Genomic DNA, 14,652 nt, shown 5'->3' on the forward strand with positions numbered 1-14,652 from the left:
CCGCCTCACTCTGAGTCTCTGAATCTTAAAACTTTTCTTTTTGTGAAAGCTTTTGGAAATGCTTTATTCAAATTGATTGATTTGGTCGATCACCTTGTCTGCTTTTATTTTTATTTAATTTTGTAAAGCACTGTGTGAAGAATAGTGCTAAATAAATAAAGTTTTGGCTTGTTTTCAGTTGTTTGATGTGCAAAATGTCACTCGGCAGCTTTTTCGTCATGGCGCCACAATTTTTTTTCCGTTTGGCGCCGTGCTTTCACAGCACGTGTTTTCACCCCCTGTCATTGTGACGCCTGGACGTTAGCATTTAGCGTTCACACCAGCTCTCGTCTGTCACAGAGCTGCTAGCATGACTGTAGAAAAGACGTTCTTAGGATGCATCAGCTGCAGACGTCTGAGGTGTTTTTACTGGAAGGCCGCCACAGAAAGAGTGGACTCTGCCCTCCATAAGCTACATAGCAAAAACAATTACATCAAAATGTGATAATCCATGTACTGAGCATACACCAGGATGTCGTGCTCCAGTATATCGATGATTCGAGCGGCTGTTCAGCTGTTCCATTAACCTGCTCTGACCGCCGTCCTGCGTCCTCTCAGACCCGAGTCTCAGTTTATCAAACGGCCCTGAGTCGAAGGTTTAGGCAGTATTTCGGTCAACCAGCTGTGATTAAGGGGATTTGGGGGGGATTTGTGGATTACCAGTCCAACATTTGTGTACAAACAGCTGAATGTCACAGGTTGAGTGTGTTATCAAGGCCGAGTCCATTCACTTCACACAGTGGATTAAGTGGAAAGGCTCCATCACAGAAAACAGCTCGTCTCAAATTCAAATGTCACGCTTCTCCTTCTTCTTGAATGGATTCTTTTGCTCGAGAGTCCAATAAATTAGCAGTACCAACCGAATCTTAGACTCAATCGATCGCATTTACAACATGGCTGTTCGTAGTGTTTTTCATCTCTTCAAGCAAACGAAAGTCAAGCAAAGGAGCTCTTTTGATATCAATAACGTCTTTGTTCCTTTCAGTTTTTTACGACATGAGACTGTTTTCTTTCTGTTCCTCTGTGTTTTATGGCGTAATCAGCATTATTGATTATGTCTCTGAGGCCGTGTGTCGCCGCTGTGCTGTGAATGCACCACAATTCAGTGATGCGTTTGTGGTCTCTGGTCTTTGATAGATTCATTGTTCTCCTAGAAAGTGAAGTTGTCGTGTTGCGGTCGCTCTAACCAAGTGACATTTACAGCTGCAAAGTATTTGCTCACATTTGAAAACACACTTTTGCAGCCCATGAATTGTTTATTATGAATGTGTGTGCAGGCCATATTTAATAAATGATTACATGACACATGACTGTGAGTATGTATGGATTAACACCTATGAAATAATGAATGACACATTAGAAACTCATGGCTGTGAGGGAATGAGCTGAAAATAAGTAAAACTGCATGCAACATAATGAACACCTTCATGAATACCTTAATTATTCATACTAAAGATGTCATTTCTAATTATTATTGTCTGGAAAATATTTATAATTATGAATTAAGTGTGAGTTCACTTGTAAAAACTGTTGACTCACAATTACAGTCGATCTTTCCCGCTGCTGTTTATTGTATTTGTGATGTTTTTTGGCCTCTCAGCACTTTGATCATTTGCACACATAATTAATGTCTTAATTACTTGTTGTTGCTTCTTTCAGATTGTGCCTCTCTTCGTGTTGTCACAAATCTCTGAACCTGCAGATGCAGAAAAACCCTCTTGCAGCTCTTTGGGAGTACTGATGCCTCATTTTCTCAGCTCAGTTGATGCTTGAGAGATCAGTTTTGGGCTGAAAACAGCAGGACTTTAGCTAAAGCTCATTCAGTTAAGCGTTGTTCTGACTGTTCTCACTGACTGTTCTGCTTTTTCTTGGCATCTAATGGCCCTAAAAACAGAGACAGGATGATTGAAACTGATGAGTATCTGCAGCTGCAGAGGCTTTATGAACATGTCGTCGATTCGTCCCTGAATGATGCCGAAGCCCGCCTGACGTCGTAGTAACCTGCCTGGAGGTGCTCAGGTGCCCTTCGACCCGGCTGTGGAGGTGATCTCGGCCGCAATTCAGGAGCTCGGTAAGTTCAAACTGATAATGGCGGTGTGGTTTGACTCAACCAATGGCTGCCCTGCTCCTCTCCAGCATGAACTCCAGGTCAAACCACAACATGTTTTTACTTCCCCGCTTCACACTGCAGTCCGTCTGCGTCACTTTTTACATACTTACAGATGTTCCTTCCGCTCGCGTCATTTGATGAGAAGGTCATTTTGTGCAGCGTTGTACTTTCTGTGTGCACTCCAGCCGAGGAACTGTTACTAAAGCATTCGAATAATATCAGATGTCTCAGGATACAAACAGATTCCTGGAAGTGGTGGAGCGCTGTGATATGGAAGATTTGGAATAAATGGAACTAATGCTCCCGAAGTGGCTGTAAATGTCAAACATCAGTTGCCTGAATATAGGCCATGTGAAATATTTAAACCGCTTGTCAGCAAAGTAGCAAAGTGACACCCTCACAGCTGCAACGCCACTGTCTTAAAAACGAAATCCTGCTCGTCTCGTTCTCTTTCACCATCCACAAATCCGTCTGAGAGTGTGAAGCAAAGTTTACTCCCTTCTTCTCACATGAACACAGCGGCTCCACCAGGCAACCCTGTGGCGCTCGCTCTCACAGAAGTGTGTGCCTCTCACATCGCCGCGCGTCACCCAGACAGATAAATGACCTGATTTAAACACACTCTCATGCAGCATGGGACCAGACTTTCGCACCGCGGGTCTCGAGGCATGGCTCGGCTGAAGGGCCCACACACAGGACCGGTGGTGGAAACTCTGCTGCTATTTCAAATATGATGCTGATGCTGCGGTCTGCAGCGGCGGTCAGAGAGTCTGCTGTGCATCTTAAAGTTCATACTGGAATTTAGGGAACTTAAATCAAGCTTTCAGCATCAGTGGCTGAGAGACAATGCGCTCGTGTCAACACTCGTGTGTTAGAAACACAGTGTGAAGTGTTGTTTATCCCATGAGTCATGGAAACAGTGATTCAAGCATCTGGTGTTACTACCAAAGAGTAACCTCCCGTGTTAACTTTGCTTTAAAGCCCTCGTGAATCTGCTCCCCGTCAGCTGCGAATGCTGTTTTGTTAGTGAAATAATAAATGGCTGATTTCTATATTTAAATCTCTGATGCGTCGCATAAAACAATGTGATACATCATTTTCATTTTCCTGCCTTGTCCTCTGCTAAAGGTCAGCATTAATGCCTTCCTTGGACTCCTTCTGCAACAGTCTCCTAGCAACCCGTCGTTCTTTGACTGTCCTTATTCAACTTAATTACAGTGAGGAAGGTGTCGTCGCCAGCTGATAGGTGTCCAGCGTTTCTTTGAATTAGAAGACGTCTCTCACGCCTTGGTGCAGCCGTGCGGAGCTGTAGGAAGCGCTTAATAAACTGGCATCTGTGGCTAAAATCAGTAGCTTAACTCTTTGCATTGATTCCAGCAGGTAATCCCCTGCAACAGCTCGTCTCGCAAATCTGTGGACTTTCCTCTAAATGTCAGTCTTTGTGATCTTTTGTGAAGGAATGTGCAATGAACTTTATCATCTGAACCGAAGAGCGTGTGGACAAATTTAGCACGTTAGCGCCGCAGCAGTTTTATCTCGCTTTCTTGGGCAGGATAACGTTTTATCAGAGTTTGTGGGTTCTGGCATTTTGGGAAATTCGGCATCTGAACGGATATTGATGTTTGTTCTGTGGCCTTAAAATAGCTCCACAGCACTCTTATTTATATGTACCTTGTTAGCTAGCAAAGCTGTTTCATCAAAGAAGCACCTGGGCTTTTTTTCTTTGGAGTGAAAACATTGTGTAAAGCCTGCAGACCTCTTATTAGCACAGCAGTATTACACACAGCTGTTGAAAATAACTCCAGTGTGTCAGATAAAGCTGCTTCAATCGCAGTGTCATACTAACATACTAAATGAACAAAATGCTGCAGTTCAAATCAGTGGATCAGTCATGTGAGTTGTGTTTGCTGTGGCAGAACTTTTTCCATCCCCCATTTAGCGAATTAACACTTTCTCCAAAAAGGTAAAAACCTCAAGCGAGCGTAAAAACTTTTTAACTTATTTTGCCGTTTCTGACGATCTTTTTGAATGTGATATTTCAGAATGCTCATAAAAACAACCTTGATGGAAACACGGCTTTTGCTGTGCAGACTATATCAGAGTAAAGAGCTGATTTATGTGTTGTGTTTACATGCAGTGACATTACTGCCTCCACCGGCTGGTCGTGAAGAGCTCTGTGTCACAATTTTGCTATCATAAAATTATTGATCAATATATTTGCAATCCAACACTTGCTGCCCTTTAATGAAATTAAATACACAATTGAATAAACATTTAAAATACTGGCATATTTACAGGTAATAATAATATTTTTTTTGGAGGCAGGAAACCAGAGATTATGCCTCTGGACAGAATAAAATCCATATAAAATAAATATAAAACAGAATCTATGAGGATTGTGGTTCAGCTGCAGGTCGAGGTGTCTGTTAAAATGTGGCTAAAAAGGTTTTTAGACATCTAGCCTACATGAAGCAGTTATTTGATGACTGTATTTCCACACTGCCGGCTCCACAGAACTCTTTCTTCAGATTTGTGTGCCTGATTAGAAACCCACGCCCCCGCCCCCGCCCCCGCCCCCACCCCCGCCCCCACCCCCGCCCCCACCCCCAACCCCAACCTCTTCTTAAAATTTAATAAGCCCCTTTGAGAATAACCATGCTTTCCGTGTTTTTAGCATTAGCCTCCTCATCGCTTACTGGCCACGCGTGTTTCACATGCTCTCCGTCTCACTGGTAAATGATTCAGAACTACATGATCAAAGTCATTTTGAAGCTCTAGTCTGTGGTTCAGGTTTGCATGGCAGGCAGCACTCTCTCATGCTCCTGGCACACACTCCCGTTCTCACAATATCCACGCGCGCCGCCTGCGGAAACCTAATTTGTGGATTAACCCCAGATTTACATCTCGGAATGTGGCACCTTCCGAGGGAAAGTGTGAGCGATACCGCCTCGCATTTGAAGAAATCATTAACAATTAAGTGCAGGAGTAAGGGATGATTCAAAATGGTTGCAGAGCAGCACGGAAGCAGCCACGCCAGCTGAAATAGTAATGTGTTTTCCTGTGTAGCTGTCAGCTCTCTTACCTCATATCCTTTGAGTGGCAAAAACTTGACAACAATACGGATAATGTTCTGTTCCTGCTCTCGGAGACGGTTAATGGGACAACCCACCCTGACACAGATGTCCCTGTTATTCCACATTTGCATCTACATTTTTGAAAGATGTTGCAGGGAAGATGTGCTTGTCTGTCTCTGGTGACCAGACGTACATTAAGTGCCTCTGCAGTGTGAATCGAGGGTTTTCTCTTCTGTCTCAGTACTGTGAGAGTTAATGTACAGCAGCGACTTTTAGGGCAAAGAAGCAAAGAAGAAATCCGGATGAGCAGAGTGAAAGCCGACTGACTGCCCTTTTGAATTAGAAATATATCACAGCAGCTTAAAATCCTCAGGTTAAAAGGTTAGGAGGTCATAAATCAGACGGACACTGACACACATCTCTTTATATTTAGGCTTTTCTCCAAGGCGGTGCTCACCTCGCTCTCCCAATCCGCTCATGTTTTATACATGTCGCCCTTCACATTGTGTCTTCATCTCGCATGTTCCCCAGGCATACATCGAAAGACTGGAGAGATCTATGTTTTGTCTCTGTCAGGCGTTTTTTCTCCAGGGCAGAGTTTGGGCAGACTAATGATTTAGGATATGAGGGAGAGCGACGCTGAGTCCTTGAACGCTCCGACGTCTCCACAGGCCTGTGTTGATGCTGCAGAGACGCTGCGTAGACTCTCAGACCTGAAAGGACCTCTTTACTACAGTTACTGCTGTGTTGCTTTTTAATATGATGGGATTTGTAGTTTTCCTGCAGACATCTTAACCCTTTACTGGATTTCTCATCCATTTCTTTGAGCTCCTCGGGTGGTTTCCTTTATTTTGCATGTGGCCTGTTTATGGTCTTCAAAGATTGTCATGTTTTTTTATTTGGTTTACATTAATTTAGTTTTTTACTTAATTATTTCTTAACAATATGAAGAGTCTGCAGCCATGCTGCTCTGTGAGGCTGTGCTTAGCTGTGACTGCTAACGTCAACATGCTGTGAGTCGGGTTGTGCTTAAACAAAATGATGCAAAACTGCATCAGAAATTAAAAATGTTAACTGATTGATCGCCTTCAAAGGCACGGTGAAATTTCACCATCTTCATTTAGCATGTTAGCATGCTAACTTTTGCTAATTAGCAATAAACACAAAGTACAGCTGTACTTAGCTGTGCTTTGAGCTAACTGCTAACGTCAACATGCTGTGGGTGGGGTTGTGCTTGAATAGATCCAGTTCATAAGACATGTTGTCCGACTGCGTCAAAAATGTTTATATGATGATGATTGATCGCACTCAAAGGCGTTAGTTTAGCGTGTTAGCATTTTAACATTTGTGAATTAACAGTGAACACAAGGTACAGCTGAGGCTGATGGAAATGTTGTCGGTTTTGTGGGTGTGTGGTCATAAACTGAATTATTGGACATTTTGACCTCATGGTGGCGCTAGATGAAAATTTAGAATCAGAATCAGAAAAAGCTTTATTGCCAAGTACGATTTTACACATACGAGGAATTTGCTTTGGTGAGGTTGGTGCATGACACATCTATTTAAAAGAAGCTATTAAAAAAGTAAAAAATATAACAGTAAGTAAAAAACATAACAATAAGTAAAAAAAAATAACAACATAAATATATATACCCAAGTCTGTTTTTTTGTTTTTTTAGAATTAGAATTAGAATTAATCCTGAAGTGATGTGAACGTCTGCACCAGATTTCATGGCAATCTGACACCTGATGTTTCAGTCAAAACTACAAATGTGAATCTAAAGAGGTGTGGTTGAACGAAAAGTCAGAGTTCATCCTCTGTGGACTTCGAATGTCAAAGTGTTGACTCAGTATCGCCTCTGGTCTCTGAATATCGCCTCTGATCACAGGGGTGATAAAACTTCAGCCTCCCCATACAAAACTGTGTAGAAATACTGTGTAGAAATACTGTGTAAGAAATAATTGTTTTCTTGTGTTTGAATATGTCAGCAGTGGTTTGTAGAACACCACAAGAGGAGGATCTATTGCCCAACAAAGCTGTTGTGCTGTGTCACCACCACGCAGATGTTGAAGTCTGATCTATTACTCCACAGATTGGACTGCATTTGTGACTTTTGATATTTTTACCATTACTGAGCTCTTAGCCATGCTGGAGGCAGACTCCAGGGATGGCAAAGCCTGCCAGTTTTTTGTTGCTAGTGCCCAAAAGAGCAGAGAAATGATGGATGGCACCATTAAAATGTGAGAAAAACTGTATGTGAGTGAATGCAACTCATTCACAGGAGAGATGATCAGTATTTTTACATTATGGGGATTTTAATGGTGTTTTTGTAGACATTCAGAATGCAACTTGGGTATTTTTTAAGCCTTGATTTGCATCTACATTACTGCTCGGAGCAGAATGCTTTCATACTGTAGGCAACCTCAAAATTATATATTACCATTTGACTGTTGTTTTTGGCCAAGTGTGCATGCGCTTCTAAAACCATCAGCCCCCAGGCCGGGATCCCAGAGGAGATAAGGGATGAAGAATAGATGGCATTCTGAGCTCTCAAGCCTCACGCACATGTTTTTATTTTTACCTCCAGACTTCTTGGGAGCCATCTGTTCAAACATTTAAAGAATACCTTGCTCTCGCCAGCCGGGGAGAGTAGACGACTTGACCAGCAAACATTACGAATGTGCTGTCGAGTAAATGCAGCTCCCGGGATGGGAGGGCAAGGACATGTGTGTGCAAAGAAACCAGGAAATAAGAGTCAACTGCTACAAGGAATCCATGTGACACTGTGGAAGAGCACACGGAGTGACGCTGGGTGTGATGATATTGCTCAAGAACATGTCCATAAACATGCTTTATGCATGTGCATCTCCACAGCTGGATTGACTTTTGGCCGATTGAAGAATTGATCGACTTCCTGCTGTTTTTACTTCGAAAACCTCCACTGAGCATATTTGTGGGACGCTCAGGGAACAGCTTGTTCTTGGCATTGCATCTCAGAAGCAAACATTGAACAACAGACAGACATTGGACCGATTACACTAAATAACTAAATCTTTCAGTTCATATTCTCTCGATATCCGACTGAAGCGCAGACCACTCAATCACTGCGTGCTGCGCGGTAGGTCAAAGATGTGAGGTAAAGCAGAAGAAGAGCTCCAGAGTCACATTATCTGTGTTATTCAGATATGAGCGAACATCATTAAGGCTCATTTTCTGAAGAATGTTATCAGGTTGAAACCTGGAGACTTTTTTTTGCTTCCCCGTGTCTCTGTTCATAATTGGCTTTCTTACGCAGATGGCAGTTTTTGCAAAAAGCCAAATTGTGACACTGAGTGCCTCCCTCAAGACTTCTCTGCCATTTTCTGAGAAAGCCTCTGAATAGATCCCGACAAGCCATTACTGTTCTTCACTTTGCCCTGTTTATTTCTATTTACAGCAGTTAATACAATTATTCCCAGTCGTGACCTATTTAAGCAGTGCATGCTACGAGCCATTAGCATTCAGCGAGTCTACAAAGTTAGCGCATTGATGGATTTGTGAAAGGAGGTTGTGTTTTTTAGTGCGCGCGTAGGTGGAGGTTCAGAGGCCTCCTGTTTGTCTTCATTTAACTGATTTTCTGTTGCCATAGGAGCAGGCCTCTTTTTTCTCCCATGAAAGTGCAGCACTTCAGAGCACACTGTCTGGATTCAGATCTACAAGAAGGTGTCAGGGGAGTTGTCCAGGATTTTACACTTATCATGGCTTCCATTAGATGACTTACAGCTCACTTTGGAGAAAATGTTTAGTTCAGAGGTTCTTTATTATTGCAGAGCCATTCATGAGTACACAGTGATGTGGATTTAGCACATCTTTAAAAACACCATATATGCACTGCAGCATGAACTGCAGGAAGAGGAGATAAATCTTCTGTGGGTATAATAAAGTGCATTTGTTAGCCTTTGTTTTGTCATCCTCGTGCTTTAGTTGCTTTTGGAAGATTTTCTAAGCTCCCCTTTGTTGCTTTTGATTCATCACTCCACCCGAGAAGACTTCAAAGACTTCTCGGTAAATCAAGCAGAAAAGAGAAAAGCAAGCAGTCTATCCTGGATGCATGCCACTCACTGACCTCCGCCGCTTGGACCTTTCCCCAGCCACAAAGATAGACAACCAAGCGGCTCGCTGGCCTCCCCACGGGCCCCTGTGGGTCAGTGGTTCCAACCTGTTTTGTCTAACGTGGCCCCACATCCTTACGAGCTCAAGAACTCCTTCATCAGCACCAGAAGCCACGTTCCAAATGTCCTCATGTCAGTGGAGTCTTAAGTGGATCTTAAGTAAGAGCACAAAATGAGGATCATACTGCAGTTTTTTCATAAAATTAGAGTCAGTGTTTGGGTTGATTTGGTCAAGTTTGCTTTCCTACAACGAGCACAGCAGCTGCATCTATTTAAACTGCTTAACTGTTACTTTAGCTCATTATTTTAACTCTTTATTTGTTACTTTTAGCTACATTTCAGCTGTTTATTTGATACTTTTAGCTACTTATTTTCAACATTTACGCAGTTATGCTATTTTCCGTGTTTCTACATTTCATTTTATGAAATTATTGAAACCATTAATCCGTTGCTTTTAGCTAATTTCATACTTCAACTGTTTATCTGATACTTACAACTAATTATTTTAGCAGCTTATCTGCTACTTTAAGCTCCTGATTTTAACTGTTTATTCATTTCATTTAACTATATTTCAGCTGTTTAGTCATTACCTTTAGCTTTATTATTTCTACCTTCTATTATTTTTAGCTAACTCTTTCATCTGTTCATACATTCAGCTATTAGCTAACAATTTAAACATTTTATCCATTACCTTCAGCTAAGTATTTTGACTGCTTGCTAACTAGTTTTCATGCTCAATAGCAGCACGTGTTGTTAAGGCATCTACAGCTGGATTAGGTTGGTGGGAGGTGTGTAGCCCACTGCTAAGCGGCTAGCTTACTGGTTATTGTGGCAGTAAATTTCCTAAAGATTAGCATAGCAGCAGTTTCGATGATCCAATTTTAATGTTATTTCTCTGTTTTCAAATTAGTTGAGCTACTCCTCAAGGTTTCCACGTACATGCAGGTAACTGTTCCCAGGACCAGTGGGTGGGAATCACCGCTGCAGGTCCCTGAGTTCACCTGTCTGAAGACTGGGGCTCGCTAACATGCTGATAAAAGGCAAAAGCCAGACAATAGAGGTGTCTTATTACGGCACTCCACTGCCCGACGGTGGCTGTTCTTTCCAAGGCAGTCCTGTCCGTGTTCGAACAGATCGCTGACGGTGGAGAACCCACATTAATGCGTGGCCTTCATAGCACACTGAAACCAGAGACTGGCCTTGCTGAGCTTTAAATAAAAGAAAAGCCTGCTGCAGGTGATGTCACTGTAACTTCAAGATTATACTGAAAAGATGATGACTGGATGTTTCTTTTAAAGGTGTGGAGTGATGTGATCTATTCCTTTTAACAATGCCAGTGAGTCCTACTGAAAAAGTGGGTCAATGGAGCTATTTTTAGTAGCCATTGCACACCCCTTTTTACAAACAAGCAAAGGCACAAATTCTGGATGAGGCGTCACCCAGCCACATTGAACAAATATTCAGGGGAAATGAAGGTGTTCGACTTGCCGTAAATGGGGTGAACTATTTATCTGGTTTCAAACTTCACTTCTGTGCGGAGATGAGAGGCTGTGTGAGGGCATGGAATGACTGAAAGTTGGGGGGGCTTTGCCTCCTGGATTGGCTTTGATAAACTGGGGACTTGTAAGATTTGTAGGGCTCTCTGTTCTAAAGTGGGCTTCTGTTTCATCATCTCCATGTCCCGGTGCCTCGCGTGGCTACCTTGTTGTAATTCCTCCTCATTTTCTGGGTTTCTCTCTCACATCGCCTTTCATTCCCAAAGAAATCACTTGAAAAGGAAGTGTTTGCTGCCTCCTCCTCTGTTAGAAGTGACACTGTGGGCGATGATGTGATGGAGGCGTACCAGAGACAACATCCTCACATGCACCTTACTGGTTTAATGTTCCACAATTGCACACAAAAGTTTGTCGACTAAACAGAGCATGAAGCGGCAGATGCTGAGACTAGAATCTGAGCTGTGCAGAAGGGAAAAAAAAATCAGCAAGAAATGAAGGGAATGAACAATAAAAATTAGGCCTGTTTCAGGGTTGTATGCTGTTAATGACGGCGGGGAAGCAGTGAGTTGCTGCTCGTCTTGCAATCAAGCTCAATAAATCACATGAGGCTGCGCACTGCCCCAACAAACGGGCAAGAGAATGCCACTGGAGCAGAAAGCGATTTTGCGGCAGAGCAGAAAATGCACTGTATTCCTACAGGCATTGCATGACAAATCTGTGAACTTCTACTAAGTAGAGGTGGAGCATTGTTTGTAGGAATTCCTGAATGGCTGTTTCACCTCAGGCAAACCAGAGCCAAAGGAGTCGTAAGTTAGGCCTCATTGTGCCCTTCAGCTGAAGTTTTACTTTGACGTCAAATTAAGGTGAAATGTTGCTGATGCTTAAAGAAAGCGTTGGCACTTCACACAGAAGGCTTTTCCAGGAGTGACTGTATACATTTACATTTCCCAGAGGGCTTCACATACATGCCGGTGACGCCTCATCACCAGGGGGGAGACGTGAAGCCATTAGTTACCGACAGGGAAATCACTGTAGCGCCAGAGCAGCAGTGTGTTCATTGGCAAACCCTCAACAATCTATTACCTTCATCCTTCCAGTCATAATGACAGAGGTCGTATGTTTCCAGGAAACCCCGCTAACATTACTCACCTGTAATGAAACTCCCCTGATGTAATATCCAGCAAACCTCAGAATTCGTGTGTAGAAGTTTCACGTTTCTGTTGTAAGATGACTGGTGAGAGAAAAATGCTGATGCTTGTTTTGTGGAAATGAAAGTCCAAGTTTCTTGTAGAGATCAGTGAGGTTATTTAATATCAAATGAGCATGACAGGAAACCCATAAAGCCCAAAATACACTGCCTTGCTAAAAGGAAGCAGTTAAGAATAAATGTGTTACTTGCCACCCTTAATTCATCAGCTCCGATTTGGCTTTCATCCTCCTCCTGTTAGTACCACATATCAAAGCAATCATTTTCTGGCTACTTTTCAGTGCCAGTCTCACTCGAGCTCAAGGCTAAAGTGCAACCAGGATGAGTCAGAAACATCTCAATTTATGATGAATTGTATGATATCTGATCGGTGCCTCCTGCTGCGTGCATGGGCCAAGTGGGAGCAGTCAGTGTGTCCAGGGTGACACAGTATGTCACAGAGAAACACTTCGGATTGGTAATGACATCTGCCAGGAGGGCTTGTCTGCTTTACAGTCAGAGGTGATGTGAGAAAGATGAGACAGAATCAGGATGGCAAGAGAGGGAAGAAAGAGAGCGAAGGCACGTTGACGCGAATGCTTTTATTCACAAGTGTACAGTAAGCTGGAATGACGGGATATGTATTAATCATATGATATTCTCTGTCAAGTTGTTGGCTAATAAGCAAAGGGTGGTGAGTTAATACATGTTAAACATGTTGTAATCACACATGTAGAACATGAATTTGCTCGCTCTGCTCTCGCTCTCCATGTTCTGCTGGTGTCGTATCATCACTGGAACAACACTGCCACTTAGTGGCTGGATTAGCTCTCCCTCTGGACAAAGCACATTACAAGGCTGGCTTAAGCACACTCATACAGCTCTTAGCTCTGTGTGATATTTGCACCATAACTGAACTCATGAGGACCACTTGAGGTTCAGCCCAGTGGGGGGAAACGCTTTGCATGCTTAAATGTGGGGCATGGGGAAGGACTTTGGGGTGAAAGTCTTATTTGAACTGCTTGTATTCCCCTGCTGCTGTGATGGTTTAATGCCAAGTTATCTGTAACCCAAGTGGTATTTACACAATCTTGTACCACCGCTGTCTGCAACGCCTACTTTTTTACTTTCCAACTTTGCATACTTAACTGTCGGTTTCAGCCTCAGGAACAATGTAAACATTTAAAAACACTCTTATGCATCTCATTGTCTCTGCTCTGACACTGATTCAAACTTCTTGAACAATACTGTGTGTCCTTTTACACTGTGAGTTTTTACTGTTTTGTATTGGGCAACAGTCATGCACTATTTGTAGTTGATACTGTGGTACACCAGTGGCTAGATCAACCTGCTGGGGAGGGCCTAAGAGGCCGTGCATTGTGTTCCTGTGCTGGAGTACTCCATTGTCCAATGTCTGGTCATTTGTTCAAATCTATTAGGGAATGTTAAATTTGTACTGAAGGTCCTAAAACTGGATTTGAGACTCTTAAAGATGGGGATAAGGTATTTAAAGAAGGCTCAGCTTAAGAGCTTTACATGTCATTTTATACACCACAACCACACACTGACTCACAGCGAACGAGAGGCTGTGAAGGCCCCTCTTGGTCTGGGGTCCGGGGCAGTTACCCACTTTGCTGGTTGACAATCCAGCTTTGTCGCCACTGAAGTCAAAGTCCTGTTTGGGGGCAAAGAAGTGATTGTGATCAGGAAATCTCCAGTCTTAAGAACCTTTTAAAGGAATATTTGGACATTTTGCAAAACAAGATCATTTGCTTTGACGGTAGTAGGCATGTTTTTGAAGTTTTGACAGTCTTATGCTGGGTTAAGCTAACCGTCTCCTTGCTTTGTCTTCATACTCTACAGACACAAACACAGACCTTCTCATGAAACACAGACCTTCTCATGAAACTCTCCACAAGAAAGCGAATGCGTATTTCCCAACAAAACAAACTTTTAAAGTTTTATTTTCCGAGTTGCTGCTTTTAAAACATGTGTACAACTAGTTGCACCCAGCTGGAGCTTTACACGCCAACTCTTAACCCCAAATGTGAGCCTATGAACCAGAAGCCGTTCATGCGAAGCTGTGCCTTAGATCCAGACGTAAAGGGTCGAGGCCTGGAACCTTTTATCTCTGACAAACCACCGCCACATGTCACACTGATTTATGCACATACTATCACTTTCAAGCCGGTCAGACTCTGCTGAAACTCTCCATCATTGACCTAAAACGTCCCCAAGAACCGTACCTGTCAGGTCAGGTCTCGGCCTGCTGGTCATAACGGCCAAGGTCAAGTGAAACAGTTGTCTGCAGTCATCTGGAAGTGGAGCCTCTGGGCAGTAAACACTGTGGTCAACTCACGGTCAGCATGTGCAGCTCTCCCACGCCACATCATTGTCAGCTCAAGACGACATACAGCGATCCTGAGATGCACATTACTGTCAGAGAGAATTAAGTGTGGTCCAGCTGAAATGCAGAAGTTAACTCCAGATCAAAACTATGAAAATGACTCTAACTGGTCCAAAATATTAATTATTTATGTGCTTATTTTCTGCTTTCTGCTGAACAAAGAAGAAGTATTTCCCTCAATGCTGGTG

The sequence above is a fragment of the Chaetodon trifascialis genome, chromosome 4, assembly GCF_039877785.1.
Source record: "Chaetodon trifascialis isolate fChaTrf1 chromosome 4, fChaTrf1.hap1, whole genome shotgun sequence".
Taxonomy (NCBI): Eukaryota; Metazoa; Chordata; class Actinopteri; order Chaetodontiformes; family Chaetodontidae; genus Chaetodon; species Chaetodon trifascialis.